Below are 9,241 nucleotides of genomic sequence, written 5' to 3'. Positions count from 1 at the left end.
TTCTCACCATACTCCTTCAATTCCATGACAGTATGATGGTGAAAGTTCTTGCTGGTGGTGAAACTTCTCTATCGTTCAAAGTCACGGTCAGCGTTAAACAAGGCTGCTTTCTGGCACCACTGCTATTCAACCTCTATCTTGTTGCTGCCACCTTCCTCTCCAGAAATACACTTGATATGAACAATGGTGTATGCATTCACTATCATTGTGAATACAGGAAAGCAATGTCTCCAATCTCCGATGTCTGTCTTTCAGCCCATTCCAAGACCTCCTGAATCGACCTCTTCAAACTCCAGTAGTGCTGGCATTTCCCTTCTTCCAGCCGGCCTCCAAATGATCGTTGCGTCCTTAAACTTGGTCTATGAATGGATGGGGCTTGACATAAACGTGCCGAAGACACTGGCTCTGCAAACTTCATGCCATCACAGTGGCAAGCAGGGCTATACTGGAGAGAACACACTCTTTCACATATCTAGGAAGCATAATCTCTGACACATTACGTTACATGGCATGTAGCAGACACATTTATCCAGAGCGACATGCAAGTGTAAATGTCAGGTACAAGAAGTGCTGAAATGGATGGATGGATGGATAGTTGATTTGGCCATGCATAACATTGTTGCTATGTTGGCTATGTTGCTCTAATGGGTTTGATTAAATTTTTCACCTGATTGATGGCTTGCTTCACTGGCAATGACGGCTCTTTTGTACACACTGTATATACTGGCATAGAGAAACATGCATGAGGAACAGCTTGTGGAATTTTGCACATTATCGGACATTCTTGCATTTACTGTAACACTACAGCATTTAGTGGACTTATCAGTAGCTAACATTGTTCAACCAGAATACTACTTTAATTGATATGACAGTATTTATTAATGATGTGACTGCTGACAAAAGCAGGTAGGGTTATATTATCTGCTCATAATCAGCCAAATGCTTCAAAACTGGAATGATTTGCAATGGCCAAGTCAATGACCTGAGTTAAATCCACTTGGTTCGAGTGAGCTGCAGTTCACTTGCAACTGAAAGCAAAATGCCTGATTTTTTACAACCAAGTATGAAAAAATGCCACTTTAGTCTACAGTTGTTTTTGATATGAAGAATAAATAAATATAAATCCACACTTAGGTTATCAGGGAACATTACTTAGGGAACTCAGGGAACATTTACACATGCATATTAATGCATTCACGATACCAATCCCAGTGTAATTCTGATTCATTTGTGCATACATAATGTCTTTTATTTCTGTTTGTCATTCGCAGTTTTATGAGTAAAAGATTATCCTCGAAAGCCCTTGCACTAAAGTGGGATTTCGTGATTTATAGAAAGATGATGCACTGAAGCTATTCATAGCACTCTCAGTGGGATGGTACACCCAGACGTTGACAGTCATGCACGGCAGGCTCATGGTTTGTTTTGTGTGACGGTTGTTTTATTTTCAATCAGTTGTCTTTTTTTTTTTTTGCTTTGTCTTATGGCTGTGGATACCATCTGGGTTCAAGTAGTTATTTATTAGCGCTCTCTCTCTCACTCACACACACACACACACACGGGGTGTCACTGAATATGAATAAATTATTTGGAGGGTCTTTGTCAATAGAAATCATTTTGAATAATTTGAAATAAATTTTAAAAAGTATAAATTTGTATATTACGTATGTGTTTTTCATTCTTCTTAAATTATTTTATCCAGCATTATGAAAAAATTTTTGGGAAAATGATATGGTATTATAATGAAATGCTGCTTAAAGAACCTCAGAAACACTCCAAGTGTGTCCAGCTTTAGAGAAGATCTGATAGTGTGCCCATCAAATGTTTCTGACCTTTCAGGAATGTAACAAGCCCCAAAAAAAATCAAATCTGATAAAAAAATAGTATTATTTTATAGCTGTTATAACTGTAAATGTGTTTCTTGATTTTGGAAAAAGATTGTTTAAAAATTTGCTTACTCCGTCATATTAGATAGAAGATAGAAAGCTTGCCAGAAAGTTTCACAAGTCATCTGGTTCAAGAGTTGAATAAAGTTACATACAGCGGAGCACAGTTATAAAACAATAGTTGAGATCCAAAGAATCCGACCATGTTATGAGTGAATCCATGTTATAACGTTATGGAAAATCGGGCATGGCTCGAGTAGAAAACATTCTTTGAGCTTTATTGTTAAGTTAAACCAGTTTCTTGAAGATATCCGATGAAGAAATCGCAAGAACTATGATCGGTTTTATCATACTGATAACTTTTTTTTTTTCATTTTTGACTGTCAGTATGTATTGTTGACTGTCAATATGTCAATATCAGTAATATGGAATAAAATATTTTGCGGGCGGCACAGTGGTGTAGTGGTTAGCGCTGTCGCCTCACAACAAGAAGGTCCGGGTTCGAGCCCCATGGCTGGTGAGGGCCTTTCTGTGCGGAGTTTGCATGTTCTCCCCGTGTCTGCATAGGTTTCCTCCGGGTGCTCTGGTTTCCCCTACAGTCCAAAGACATGCAGGTTAGGTTAACTGGTGACTCTAAATTGACCGTAGGTGTGAGTGTGAATGGTTGTCTGTGTCTATGTGTCAGCCCTGTGATGACCTGGTGACTTGTCCAGGGTGTACCCCGCCTTTCACCCGTAGTCAGCTGGGATCGGCTCCAGCTTGCCTGTGACCCTGTAGAACAGGATAAAGAGGCTAGAGATAATGAGATGAGAATGAGAAAATATTTTGCTTTCTGTCATATCCGCTCACATTTGTATCTGGCGCACTTCGAACTCTCACTCACACACTTCTGCACTCTGAGCAGCGTGCACCTCAAAGACTGCACCTGTCCTGGATTAGAGCAATGGATGCTTGTGTATGTTATTTAAATTAATTTTATTTACATATATGTATATATAAAATGTATTCTTTACAAAACTCGTTTTTTCTATAGTGACATCCTATGTTTGCATTGCAAGGTATTAAAAGTACAAGTTTTGGCCTGCTGTGAACAATTGTAGGCATAATTCTATACAGCATAGTAGCACCACTGCATTAATTACAAGTCATTATAAAATTACAATAGCAGTGAGAAGAATATGGCCAATCATGTAATAATTAACTGCATGTAATAAGTAAACGAGAAGTGTTCAAAGAATAGGGCAATTACCATGCAGCAAGCACAGTTCAGGCATAGCACATAACAGCACAATTTAGTCCTTGGTTTTACTGAAAAAGTCTGTAACTTTTGTTTGTTGAAATCTCGTGTAGGCCTGTAGTCGGACAAAATGTAGCATGTTTCGTAGATGCATGATGTTCGCTGCAGAAGTATTATTGCATTCAAACCATCTTAACGCATTTTCAGGTAATTCTTCTTCCAAGTCTGAGACTGCTGAGTTATCGAATGCAATTGCATAAAGTTTTTGGGAGCCTTGAGCTTACCGTGTTACAACGGTTTTCATGTCATTAGCAATCTGTATTGTAACTGCGTTCCACTGTAATTACATGTATAAAGTTACAAAATAAAGTTGTTCAAATTCTCATTGTTTTCCAGTGTTTCCAGGGCATAGTTACAGGGTTCAGATTTACAGCCCTGTTTCCAAAAGCCCTGTTGGGATGCTATATAAAATGTAAATAAAAACAGAATATGATGATTTGTAAATCATGAAAACCTTATATTTCATTGAAAATAGTACAGAGGCACCATCTCAAATGTTGAAACTGAGAAATTGGTTTTTTTGAAAAATAAATGCTCATTTTGAATTTAGTGCCAACAAGAAGTTTCAAAAAAGTTATTTTTTTTTCAAAAGTCTAAAAACAGGGTCAACAAAAGACTGGAAAAACTGTAATGCTAAAAAAAATCCACTCAGTGGATCATCTCACAACTAATTAGGTTAATTGGCAATGATCAGTAACTTGATTGGGTCTAAAAATAGCATCCCAAAGAGGCTGTGTCCGAATACTCATACTTCCATACTATTAGTACACAAAAAGCAGTACATAGTGTGTCTGAGTACTCAGTGACAATTTAACCCCTTCGGACATAATGTGTACAGTTGTACACATGACGTTCCATAGCATTTTTCCTTGTGTCCGAAGGGGTTAATAGTAGTTGAACGGTACCTAGATGATCTACTACATCAGTATGCAAACACCACATTACACTTGGAAGAAAAAGAGCCTTAAATGTGGCTTTCTTTAAGGGGCACCTCAACATGCAAGGAAATGGCCCACGCACTATGATTTCAAGGCATTCTGCTATGGCACATATAACATGTGACATAAAGGACTTGGCATTGAAACTGCAACAAACTGCCTCTAACTCACTTAACAGAGTCATGCTTTATAACCAGTCCGTCTGGCATTGCTCTCATCTGCCTCCTCAGTCATTGGGAATCTGCGTGATGGTTCCTCCTCCACCTGCTTTGCTGTTGGGGACTTGGAAAATATTACACTACAATATCCAAAAATTCAGCTGGCAACACCAAATAACTGTAGAATTCCCCCGGGAAAAATAGAAAGAAGATGGCTGTCTGAAACAAAGATGGTTGTTGGTTCTCTCTGTCCTCCTGTGAGTCACTGAAAACAGCTGGGTTTTGGTGTGCATTCAGTTGTCTGGGAAGTGTGCCAAGGACTGCATTGTAGGTGGCTGATAAATGATGTCTTAGACCGCCACCTCTGTTCAGTGATGGCCGTTCCAGATTGACAAAAATGGCTTCTTTAACTCCTCGCTCATACCAACGATCCTCATTTCATCTCTCTGGCTAAAATGCATACGTTGCAATCCTGAAATGAGTGTCCTTTGTTGTTAAGATGAAGACGTCCTCCCGAGTGAAATTGATGTTGATATCCACTGCATTGATGTGCTTAGAGAAGGCTTCCACCTCATGGGTTTGGGTTAAAATCAAAACCCATGAGGTGGAAGCCTTGTCTAAGCACATTAATGCAGTGGATATCAACATCAATTTCACTCGGGAGGACGTCAGTGGGAATAATCTAGCCTTCTTGGATTGTGATGTACACATTAGACAAGACAGAAGCCTGAGCATTGATGTCTACCGGAAACCCACACACACAGACCAATACCTACTTTTCAACTCACACCACCCACTGGAACACAAATTGGGGGTCATTGGAACCTTGCAACACAGGGCTCAGAACATTCCTACAATGATTGAGGGAAAAGAGAAGAAGCAGAACCACATCAAGAAAGTACTTCAGAACTGCAGGTATCCCAACTGGGCTTTCTTCAAGAGCAGTAAAAGGAACATAACGAACAAGGAGGATAGCAGGAACAAACGCAAGAACATTGTCATTCCGGTACATTTCAGACACAGTAACACCCTGAAGCAGAAACTGGTCCTTAGGGACAGAATAGCCAGACACAAGCAGCGCAACGTAGTGTATGCAATTCAGTGCAGTGAGGAATGCACGGACTCGTATATTGGGGAAACAAAACAACCGCTTCACAGGTGCATGGTTCAACACTGGAGAGCCAGTTCCTCAGGCCAGGACTCTGTTGTCTATCTTCATCTTAACAAAGGACACTAATTTCAGGATTGCAACATGCGCATTTTAGCCAGAGAGGATCGTTGGTATGAGCGAGGAGTTAAAGAAGCCATTTTTGTCAACCTGGAACGGCCATCACTGAACAGAGGTGGTGGTCTAAGACCGCATTTCTCAACCTTTTTTCAGTCACGGCACCCTTCAGAAGTATGCACGTTTTCTCAAGGCACCCCCATATAAAATATACGCAGTCATGCTGACCATACGCTGACCTCGGCAGTGACGTTGTGACATGGGAAAGGGGGCCATGAGACAAATTTTGATGATGCATGAGGCGGCAATGATCTGCATTAGTGTAACTATCGTTTTTTGGAATTTTAATTCATTTTATTTATTTCAACGTTAGAATATGTAATGGGCGGCACAGTGGTGTAGTGGTTAGCACTGTCGCCTCACAGCAAGAAGGTCCGGGTTCGAGCCCCGTGGCCGGCGAGGGCCTTTCTGTGTGGAGTTTGCATGTTCTCCCCGTGTCCGCGTGGGTTTCCTCCGGGTGCTCCGGTTTCCCCCACAGTCCAAAGACATGCAGGTTAGGTTAACTGGTGACTCTAAATTGACCGTAGGTGTGAATGTGAATGGTTGTCTATGTGTCAGCCCTGTGATGACCTGGTGACTTGTCCAGGGTGTACCCCGCCTTTCGCCCGTAGTCAGCTGGGATAGGCTCCGGCTTGCCTGCGACCCTGTAGAACAGGATAAAGCAGCTAGAGATAATGAGATGAGAATATGTAATTTTTTGACAGCACCCCTAACGAAGCCAGATGGCACCCTGGTTGAGAAAGGCTGGTCTAAGACATCATTTATCAGCTACCTACAATGCAGTCCTTGGCACACTTCCCAGACAACTGAATGCACACCAAAACCCAGCTGTTTTCAGTGACTCACAGGAGGACAGAGAACCAACAATCCATTGATCACCCCAACGACTCTCTAGGCCGTTTACATCCAGCCCCCAGTGACCCACACCAACAGGATGACTCAACGACACCTTAGGATTGCTTTTCATCCATGAGAGGATAAATACCTGAGACTCCCTATTAGTCAGACAGAACTGAAGAAGCCTTTCGGATGAGAGGTGAAACGTCTTCAAGAATCTTCAAGCAAGTCCAGTTGTTCTCTTTTACCACCCACAGTTTACTATGACCTGGATGACTGTGAATCTTCACAGACATTTTCAGTGAGGTATTTAAAGGCACGGCTCTGTTAAGTGAGTTAGAGGCAGTTTGTTGCAGTTTCAATGCCAAATCTTTTATGTCATGTCTTCCTCTTAAGCGGTATAGAAAATGGATTAGATGGATGGATAATGTATTATATTCAAATAGATATTGGTTATGCTCAAAATAAAAAATTTAACTGCTTGTCTAATAAATACAAATAAAATCTGCTCATTCATGTCCTATTTCTAGTTTGTTTTTTTTAATGAAATAAATATTTAGCAAATAACATAAATTAAGGCAATTTTGCCACAGGTTAGTTTCATAAATCTTCCAGGATAAAGAGGAGAGAGACAAGAACTGTGGGAGAGAGAAAGCTGAGCAACACAGAACTGTGTATGTGTGCTGAATAAACCATCACTGAAAAGTGAAAGGGAACGATAAAAGCGCACCTTTTTTTAAACCAATACTAAAGTCACAACACCATTTAATCTCACAAAATTTATCATAGTCCTGGCATTTATTTGTTTGTTCAAACTCCACGTATCGGAGCAGTCAATGTTGTAGAAGCTGTGCGTATGTGAATAAAAAAATTTTAATAAATTAAACAAAAGTAGTGAGAAGTGTGTAGTCTAATGGAGTGTGAATACGTTTTTAAATTGCAAATGTACTGGAGTAAGAGTGAAAAGTATACATTAAAACTACTAAGTATTTTGGTATTTATTAGAAAAAGTTACTTGAATACGTGTACCGGAATAAATAAAATAATGTGTACCCACCTGTGTGTGTGTGTGTGTGTGTGTGTGTGTGTGTGTGTATATATACAGAGAGACAAAAAATTCTGGTATAGACCACATCCACCTCCAGTTTAAATATTAATCCTAAAACAGACAATTATTTTGAGCACTAAACAGATATAAATGGCTCATTATTTGTTTTAGAGCTGTATAAAGAGGACAAAAGGGTCAAAATTTAAAAATCAAAACTGACAGACTTTGTTGCATGCATATTAGTTACAAAGCTATAGTTTCAATAAAATGTACATTGAAGATAACCAGCCTTGTAATTCTTATCTATTTCATGACCTAACATACACCTGTCATAACTAATGTAACAGGACAGACGTACATCTTTTGTATGAAATCATTTAATAATTACTGAAGTACAGTATATGTTAAAGACAAAATAATTATCTATGGCATATTCAATAGCTTTTTACAAAAATAATAAAAATACCAGTCTATACCACTGATGAGACATTTTAAAGCTGGAAATACAGAGGTTAAAAATGACTTCAGTTCTATACATTTGATTATTTACATTTCTTCTGCACAACTAAACAGCATTATATGATTCATTTTAATTCACAGAATGGTAATAACAGCCTTGAATAATAAACGTGTGTAAGAAAGTAATAAGAATCAACATGTGTTACAAAACAGATTCACCAAGATCTTCATTTACTCACCCAATCATACCGTACATAACAGGACAAATATTTAGTGTAAAATAACAAGAAAATCCAGACTTTTCAAATGTAACATAATTATAATATTTTTATATTATATATTTATACAATTATTACTATTTTAATATAAATATAATATATTTATATCCTAGTATACTTTATTATTGTTGTTATAGATTATCCTTGTTAAAATGAATAGAGAATAACTAAATCAGGGACCGACTATGTCTGTCTGTCAGTTTATGTGTGACCCACGTTTTACACATGTTGTTTACACATCTGCTGTAACCTAATTTTCCTCAACTTGTGCAGACTTGCAGAATAATGAAATGGCAATCATGACAGAAGCAGCAGTGATCTGCAATGGCAAATTGCAGAATTGCTATTTCATTTGTTTTTCCATAAGAAAGATAACTTTCTTCTTGAAAACCAATCAAACCAAACTGTAATTGTCAGGCACACACAGGAGCAGGAGACGGTTGTAGGTGCAGAGTTTTACTGACAGGAGCAAAACGCAAAACTAACATGATAACCAAAGCACCGGGCTGAGCAACGCAGCAGGAAAACGACAAACGCAAGACAAAAAATGTGCACAAAACTCAGGTTTTTAGCAAACAACTAATTACTGAACTAGGAACAACTGTGCATCATCCAGAGCATGTGATCAATGCAGGTGCTGTTGAGAAACAGAGTTATTATTATTGTAGAGAAGCCACGCGCTGCTTCTCTATAGTAATAATTATATACTAAATAAAATGTACTAATATAAATTTAGGCAATCAACTGTCTCAATGTTGATGATCGAAAGAGAATGTGGTCAACATTGCACCATACTGCATCAGGCTTTTACCAACAGTATTCTTAAATACTGTATATTTCAAAGTTATGACCTCATTCTATAAATATACTCATTTCTGACAGTTGGACATAAAATACAATAAATTCACGTAACTTACAGATATCAACTTCCGTAACACTCAAGTAACATTTGGGCAGATGAAATTCAGGCCCTGTCCACACAGCAACGGATTCAGGTGACTCTGATACAAATGCTTATCGTTTAGGCCTGGCGTCCACACGGCACCGGCGTTTTG

The 9,241-nt window shown here is 38.8% G+C and overlaps 1 protein-coding gene across 3 annotated transcripts in view; it reads left to right on the top strand.

Moving 5' to 3' along the window:
• The window catches only part of pemt (phosphatidylethanolamine N-methyltransferase), a 147,306-nt gene that overhangs the window by 73,841 nt on the left and 64,224 nt on the right, over nt 1-9,241 (top strand). The window lies entirely within an intron of this gene.

This window comes from Neoarius graeffei, chromosome 14 (assembly GCF_027579695.1).
Source record: "Neoarius graeffei isolate fNeoGra1 chromosome 14, fNeoGra1.pri, whole genome shotgun sequence".
NCBI lineage: Eukaryota > Metazoa > Chordata > Actinopteri > Siluriformes > Ariidae > Neoarius > Neoarius graeffei.
The sequence above is the reverse complement of the archived record's forward strand: the minus strand, read 5'-3'. Positions and strand labels throughout refer to the sequence as shown.